Genomic DNA, 8,219 nt, shown 5'->3' with positions numbered 1-8,219 from the left:
AGTCTTCCCCAAGCAGTTTTCTTTGCTAATTAATTTGTCTTCATCATTAGACTTTTTTCTTTTCCTATAATAACAAGCTATGTTATAAACCTCTCCCTTTTTGTTCATGGTACTTGTAATCTCAGGGCTTTGCCCTTCACTACTGCTAGCTAGCAAAGACTACAATTAGCACAAGGCGTTACCTGCAGTCCTGTGCTGTTAGGATCATAGAATCATAGAATAGTTTGGGTTGGAAGGGACCTCTAAAGGTCATCTAGTCCAACCCCCCTGCCATGGGCAGGGACATCTTCAGCTAGATCAGGTTGCTCAGAGCCCCATCCAACCTGATTCTTGTTAAGAGTTAGCAATTCACAGTTCAACCTGATTTCACCTCACTGCCAGCAATTCCTTGCCAAAGCCACCTTCCAGCCATGAAATCTGAAAACTTAGCAACAGTGACTTCTTCAAGGCTTGAATCTCTACTCTTGTTCTGGGGGTTATCCAAGGCAATGGCATCTCTTGTATTTCTTCCACCACCCCCAGTTTTTCACTGGGTCCCCTATTTACAAAGTCAAGAATTGCTTGAGCTATGATTTTTAACAACTAAACACTTCAAGCAACATATGGAAAATGTGTCCAGAGAGGAGGAAGATGAGGCCTGTGAGCTGCCACGTGGCTTTGTTTTTATCTACTTTGTTATCGTGCTTAAATTTGTCTTCTGTATTGTAACAATATTTCCTGTGCAAAAAACTACCCAGTTTTGATTCTGATAGTGACTGAAGAGCAGCAGAACAAACAGAAGATCTTGAGAACAGATTACATTCAAAGAAACCACAAAAGACTTAAATAGGGCACTAAGCCACTTGTGAATCCTGGTTTGCTCTGGTAAAATTTGTAAACAATGTTAAAAAAAAGAGAAAAAAGTAAAACCTTCATAGGCCTCCAGAGAAAAAAGAAGGCATCTATCTGTACTTACACGAATATCTGGTTGGTTGTTTTTGACAACAGTGGTTTCTATTGCCGGGGAATAAATATTTCCAGTTCCAGAGAGGAAACCTTCACACTTCAGAAAGGCAGAAGGAAGAAGGGGCTTTTCATTCTCCTGCGAGATGATGGGGTTTGTACTTGTTTTGTGTGCGGGGACCCAAGCTTTCATGACGATGGGGACGTAAAATAATTCTTTATGGAGTATTTTATAAAGGACTATCAATCATTCCAGTATGAGTCTGAAGCAGAAGGGGAGCAAAGGAGAGGTCATGCACAAAAAAGGTTGTGTTTCAAGCCACGCAACGAATGGAGATTTGACTGTGGGAAAGGAGATTCACATTCATGCAGACCCTGAACTTGGCCTTACAGAGCAGATAAGTGCTGCTTGTGCCTGCAGTGTCCTCTCGCTGAGGTCTACCACCTATAAAATAAATCCTGTAATGAAAGCAGATCACCTCATAATGCAGTCCTGGAAGGGGTTGATTCATCTAATATCTCTTGCTTACAAATGTACTGTGGGGTTACCATAGTTCAGGCAGCCTCATTAAAAGCAGTGCAAAACACGCAGAGCCTGAATGGAGATGAAATAAAAGCCCTATAGATGGCTGTTACACATAATCCATTTGTTGGTATGCTTCGGGCAAACAAAGGAGGACATTGTTTATAGAGCTGCTTTCTGCCAGCAGCAGGACAAATTCTTATATGATTCTAGTGAATATTTTACAACATTCAACAAAACGAAGAGTGTGCCTTCTTCATAACGCTAGTAATTCATAACTGGGAGAGGAATGAAGGCAGAATAGAGAGGAAAAAAGTGAGATCAGGTAATCAGTAACAGCTGTACAGGGAAACTGAAATTCTTACTGATTCTGAGCACCCAGAGACCTGCAATAGAAAAGAGAAGGAATTTTTTCATGATTTTACAGGTACTGCATATAGTACATATAAAGTTTAGAATCTATTCCCTAACCACTAAATTCAAGTGGTGTATAATTTTGCATACCAGTGGGTGACAAAGTCTCACTAAGTTTGGATAGACAAAAATAAGAGGATATTCTTGAAATAAAAGTTGGCCAGACGTTGAAAACCACAACGGCAGGCACTGAATGAAGCAATGAATTTAACAAGTATAGGACCTGCCTAGTTACACAATGAAAAAGTTTAAAATAAAATTGCTATTTGTAGTTCTACATTTGGCACGTATGTGAAGGCTTTTTTCACCCCAGCAAATGAATGGAAAACATAGTTTGCAGTCTATGTATTGTTTGCTTTCTCATAGCCTGGGTTAAATGATGTAGATACAGACTTCATCCTGACCTCACTGGAGTTGCACCAAATTCTAAGCATGCCAACCTAGGTGTCAACCTAGCCAATTAGCACCGGTTAATTCACATTTTTCACCACACCTTGCTTTCTTTTCCAGGAACTATGCCTTCAAGAGTACACTCTCATTGATCATATATGTGAACAAAACAAAATTCCTGAAGTCGGATTTCTAAAAAGACACTGAACACTCCTTATGCTGGCATAAAATGAGAGGTGGTTTTTATGCCTAAACAAAGGAAATGGGTGGAGATTATTCTTCAAGCTGAACGTGCAACACATTACACAGAGCTAAACCCTTTGCAGTTTAAGGATAGGACACTGGTCTCTCACCCTGCCTACACACATACAAAGCGTTAGAAAAATATATCACCTGAAGACAAACCTAAGAAGAGCGGGTTCAGAGACACAGTCCAAAAAAAAACTATCGTGAGGCTTTGTTTAGCAGCAGTATAATAACAGTCATCTAACTGCAGCTGAAGCAAGAGATTTTCACCTCCCCTGGTCATGATACGACTTACCCCAGCTTAGAGGCGAAGGGCCAGGGTGTCTCTCAAACAGCCTTAGCTCTCCTTTGGGAGGGAAAGCAAAGCAAAGAGACCCTGAATGCAGCTAGGGGCCTCAAAAGGGAATCAACGTATCTTCAAAGGAGATGGTGCAGTGTGAGGCCCTGACTGTTAATGTTATCTTTGTCCAGTGAAGAGAAGTGGCAGCAAAACGTGGCCTGGTGTAAAGATGTGAAGACAGCACTAGGGCAGATACACAAATTTCTGTGGGAAAACATCCCCTCTGAGGCATTGAGAAGCACTGACATGTTTTCACATAAATCATTAGGTAAGACGGGATCCTATTTTCCATCCAAACGGCACTCCAGAAGATGGGGGGAGCAGAGGGGCACCCCTCTGCCATGCACAAACAACCACTTTTGCCTCTAACCAGCCGATCACACAGCAATTGCTTTTCTGTATAATTATATGAAAGTAGCAAATATGATTAGAGTATAGAAATACTTCCTGTTCTAAGGTTTTTATTGTTTATGTATCTGGGGTAAATACTGACAATCAGGCTACAGGAAGAGCCACGTTCAGATTTCCTAATTATTCATTTTTCTGGACTCTAAGTTCCCAAAATTATTTGAGGCGGCTGTTTGTGTTGCAGGCGGCTGATATAGTCAAGAATACGCACTCCAGTAGGCCGGATTTCTGCTGCAGCTGGGGATTCTTATGGACTCAGTGAGTAAGTAAATGCAGTGAGTGAGTGGGAACTTTTTGACTGTTTTGATGGGTCAAAGCTTAATTGCTGGCATATTCTGAACGATGGACTCCACTGAAAACTTGGTTTGAACTGATACTACGCAAAAAACAAGTTATAGCTGACATCTAGCAATTAAATTAAAGAGGAAATATGATTCAGTGACAGGGAAAAACATTGGGCCCTGGAGGGGTAACTTAAAGAGGCTGAGTAGGGCAATGGGCTGAGGAGAGGGGTGGTGGCCGCCCAAAGCTGCCGAGAGCTGGGAGCTTGTGTTACTGCAATGAGCAGAGGCACCTACTGAGCAACCAGTAGGTCTCCAGCATCAGCACCCACACCCGATGGAAAACCGCCCGGATGCGTGCCCTAATGAGCCCGCTAAACATGTTCTGCTCTCCCCCGGTGCTCCGCCAGCCTGCCTCCGGACCCCCTCCCCAGGCACACTCCCTGCTCCTGCTTCTCCTTTCCCTGACGGGACTGAAGAGAAAACTCCCGTCTCCTGGTAAGATGATTCCTTCCATCCCTAGAGCCTCACGTGGCCACACAGGCTACGAATAACACACTCCGCTTCCCCCATTGGGTCACTCTGAGGGGAGTGCTTCACCCATACAAATATTTAGCAACAATTTTCAGGAGAAAATTCCCAGAATCACATTGGATGGGACTGTGGGCTGGGGGCAATATAAGTGATTAATGGGTCCTCTGCAGAACAAAACCTCCTCAGCTCTGTCACAAGATAGTTGCTATGGTTTTTTGACACCGCTTAGCAGAAATTTGCTTTGGCTGGGTGATTGGAGGAGGGGAGAAACACAAAAAATACTATAGAAAAGTCCTCCATTGTACACTGGCAATTATTCTGAGCAAAATCCTGTGCCTGTCTAGAATTTCAAGCTCTGTATAAATACTTTCAATTAGATTTAAAAAAAAAAACCAAATGAGGAGACTTTGTTAAGAACAGACAGCTTGAAACATGTCTTGTTAGCTATCAACAAAGTCTGTTAGAAATGTTGGAAGGTTTCAGCTAGGTTGATGTAAAAACAACATCAAATATCCCCTCCTGTGAGACTAAGTTAAATGTTCTTTGCAGTGACTCAATTAAGGCTAGGTAAAATGCACGCTTCATTGCAATCAGCTGCAACAACATCAGAATCTTTTAGCGGGATATTTTACCAAAGTCTCAAGTTTCAACTGGTTTAAAAATGCTTTGTGGCAGATGGCAGTTTTCATAGGTGTAAAATATTCTAAGACATGGGACAAGTTCTGCCTGAAATGTCCAACAAAATAGGAATGAGAAGTTGGCCACGGAAGGCTTTTCAAAGTGTCTAAATATGGATGCTTCCCTTTTTATAAGGCATAAAAAAGCCAGAGCAGCATGCAAGAGTTTTAAGGTACCCTACCCATCTGGGCGAAGTCTTTCTGCATGTATTTTGAGCGACACAACTACAGGCTTTTATCACCACCCCCACTTGAAGGAAGATCCTGCTAGACTGAATACTGGAGATTTGGGGAAGTTCAATGCTTATACAAAAGCCTACAGAAATTGCCATCGTTTAGCAGCCTCAGGCATTTCTAAATTCTCTTGTAAACTCCAAAATCCACAAGATGCAGAGCACCCCACCTCCCTAGAAACACTGTATAAGGGTTGTCCATCTATATAGAGTCAACAAACATCAAACCACAAGACCTGGGAGCACAATTCATTCGGGTTTGTACGCTCAAGTCTGTCGGTATGTATTTATGTGCCATAAATCAATGCTATACAGGCAAACATCCAGGGTAGCTTGGAAGGAGAAACAGGATAGCTGTGTTACCATGTCACTCTGGGCTACAGGGGGAATTATTCCAGGAAAAGCACTATACTGATACAGCTACTCTGCTACTGCTACCTGAGTCTGCTTGTTCAGTTCCAGGTGGGACTGCATTATGTCACACGGAAATATTTTTAGGTATTTTTGAAAACCCATTCCTTAATCTCAAGTAGGATTATTAATTACTTTATTAATTAATTCATCGCTTCACTAATTTCAGTGGTCCAAAGTCAGTTTTTACTAGCTGATCATCTGGCCCACACCAACTATCAAAAATCATAGATTATATAGGACAAAAAAAGCTGCTGCAATGTATCCATTGGCATGTACTGTGTTGGACAGGCAAGGTGTCAAACTTTATAGCATGTAGGAGAAGTTCTTGAGAATTGCTTAACAGTTTTCAGTCGAAAATGCTGTGTCAATATCAGTTTTATATAAATGTAACAGTTCCAATGAAAATTTTAATTTAGAAAGTTGTTCAGTTCCAGGCTAGAAGGAGAAAGCATAGTCAACACTGTGACAGATGCACAGCAAGTGCTTGAGGGGGAAGGTGGCAGGCTCAGGTGCAAATCCCCACTTTGCATATCCCCCTGCCTAAAACCTCAACAAGGTCTTGGTTTTATTCCAGTGGGAAATATTGAAATCTCAGGATGCTTTTCAGGATGGGAAAAACTTTTTTTGCCCAGCTCCACATTTGAAACTTCTCCAGCTTAATTATTCCTGATGTCTGACTGGTTGCTTTAAAATCCAACAAAGAGTTTATAGGGTACAAGAACAGAGTGTCCAATTTTCTTACCCAGTGCAAGCTGGAAGACATGATGGAGGAGTATTTCAGTAATTAGCTGTAACACATTTGACAGGTAGATTCAGATCACAACTTGATAGAAATGCAGATAATAGAAAGAATTTCCCAGACAGTCTTTCAATATAGCTCTACCACTGAAGGAATCGTAAGTTGCACTTGAAAAGCTGTAATTTGGCCACATCTGTAAGCACATCAGTGCTCTTTCCACTGCTTCACTAAGTCCTTGGAGCTGGGGTTTGCCACATTTCCAGTGGTTTTACTTTCAACATTTTTGGTTTTAAGTGATTCCCTTGTTATGATTTCAGTCATCCACCTACTGCATGTTCCATCCTACTTGTGACCACTCTCCTGATACCTACTTTCACAGGAATTGATGTACGGTGTTCGTCAGTTGCACACTGGCAACATTCACTCAGTACAGTGCCTTTGCCATTCCCACAACCATCAGAAACTAATGAAGCATACATATGATGGTTAATATTTTGGGGTTTTTTTCCCCTATGTGTTTTCTTTGAAATTCTACAGTTGTGATATTTCACACACAGTGTGAAAACAACATTCATTTTACACTAGGCTTCTTTGCAGACCAGCAAATAACAAAATGGGTAGAATTCCTAGGTAGGATATTCCTCCAGCAGAACAAGAAACCTGGGGCTGACAGATGACAAGTGAATTATCTAAAGCAGTATTTTCTTGTTGAAAGCTGTAGTGGTAAGCAGATAAAAGCTAGTCTTCAGCTTTTGGAAAATAAGGAAGGAAAGCAAAATCTTGTTAGGACAGTTACAGTCCCTTTCTTCACTGACATTGTCATAGTTCCTCTTGACTGGGCATGAGAGGGCCTTCAAGAGATTTTATTCTTAGACCAATGTGACAACTCACCTTCTTGAGATTGCTGTTTCCACAGAGGGAACTTACATGACAGTGTTAAACTAGATACTTATCCTTGAAGATGCTATGTGCTCATCATTTGTCCACACAGGAAATGGACCACAAGGGACTACAAGTACTTAGTTACCTATTTCTGTCTTTAGACAACTTAAGTTCACCACTTCAATTTTACTAACAATATGTTCACTTCACTCACTGCCCATCTCCTCCAGTCATTTCAATTTCTTCAGGCTGGCAAGTGAAAAACAATAGAAATGGTGAGATCACATCCAAACACTACTGAGTGCCCCAATTTAAAGCAATTAACGTTGGCCTCTGGGTGCACCTTCGCTTTAGTTTGGATCAGGAGCACACCTTTGAACAGAGTTTACTGATCATCCCCTCTTACTGTGCTTTTATTCATGTTGGAGAGTGCTCTTTCAGATGCAACACAGTTGGCAGCTGCACTTCGAGGGTACATCCAACATCCTCCAACTGCTAATGAAATGTGCATCAGCCACATCAGCTCCTCAGCACCAACTCTCCTGTTAAAGAAAGCACTCCTATTAGGCTGCAGTACCTGTTAATGTAGACATAAGCTCAGACAGTTAACTCCAGGAGAGAATTAAAGCACAGAAACTAACTGGAAGGAGACATCAGCCTGCTTAAGGATAGATCTTTGGTTTCTGTCACATCCCTTTTCTGCTGGCTAGCTGAGCTGGACTCTGAGGATCCCTTCCGTAGGCTCCAGTTCTTCCCTGGATGTGGGCTGAGACCTGCACCTACCGCAGGCTTCAGGATCCACCAAGTGACATGGCCTCTAGGAGCCAGCAACTATTTAATACCCAGATAAAGTGTGCTACATGGCAGTACTCCTACAAAGAAGTAGCAGTACTTCCTTCAGAAACTACTTACCTTCAAATACTAGAAGTTAAACCCTAAAATATTTGAGAAATGACTCTCCTTGTTTATATGCCTCAAGTTTAATTGTAGGTAAATGAAAAGCTTTGTACTCCACTAGGTGGTGTAATTTGTCTTTCTGTCAAATGCGGCCTTACAAATATTCCCCCTAATCCTTCCTTCAAGATGAGGCCACAAAATACCATATGAAAAGTGAAACGGGAGTCTGGTTCACAGGAGTCAGCAACTTTATCAGGTCATGCCTCTTTTAAAGATTCTTAAATGATTCCTTAAAAAAG

Source organism: Aptenodytes patagonicus, chromosome 3, assembly GCF_965638725.1.
Source record: "Aptenodytes patagonicus chromosome 3, bAptPat1.pri.cur, whole genome shotgun sequence".
In the NCBI taxonomy this organism is placed as follows: Eukaryota; Metazoa; Chordata; class Aves; order Sphenisciformes; family Spheniscidae; genus Aptenodytes; species Aptenodytes patagonicus.
Note: the sequence above shows the minus strand (reverse complement) of the source record.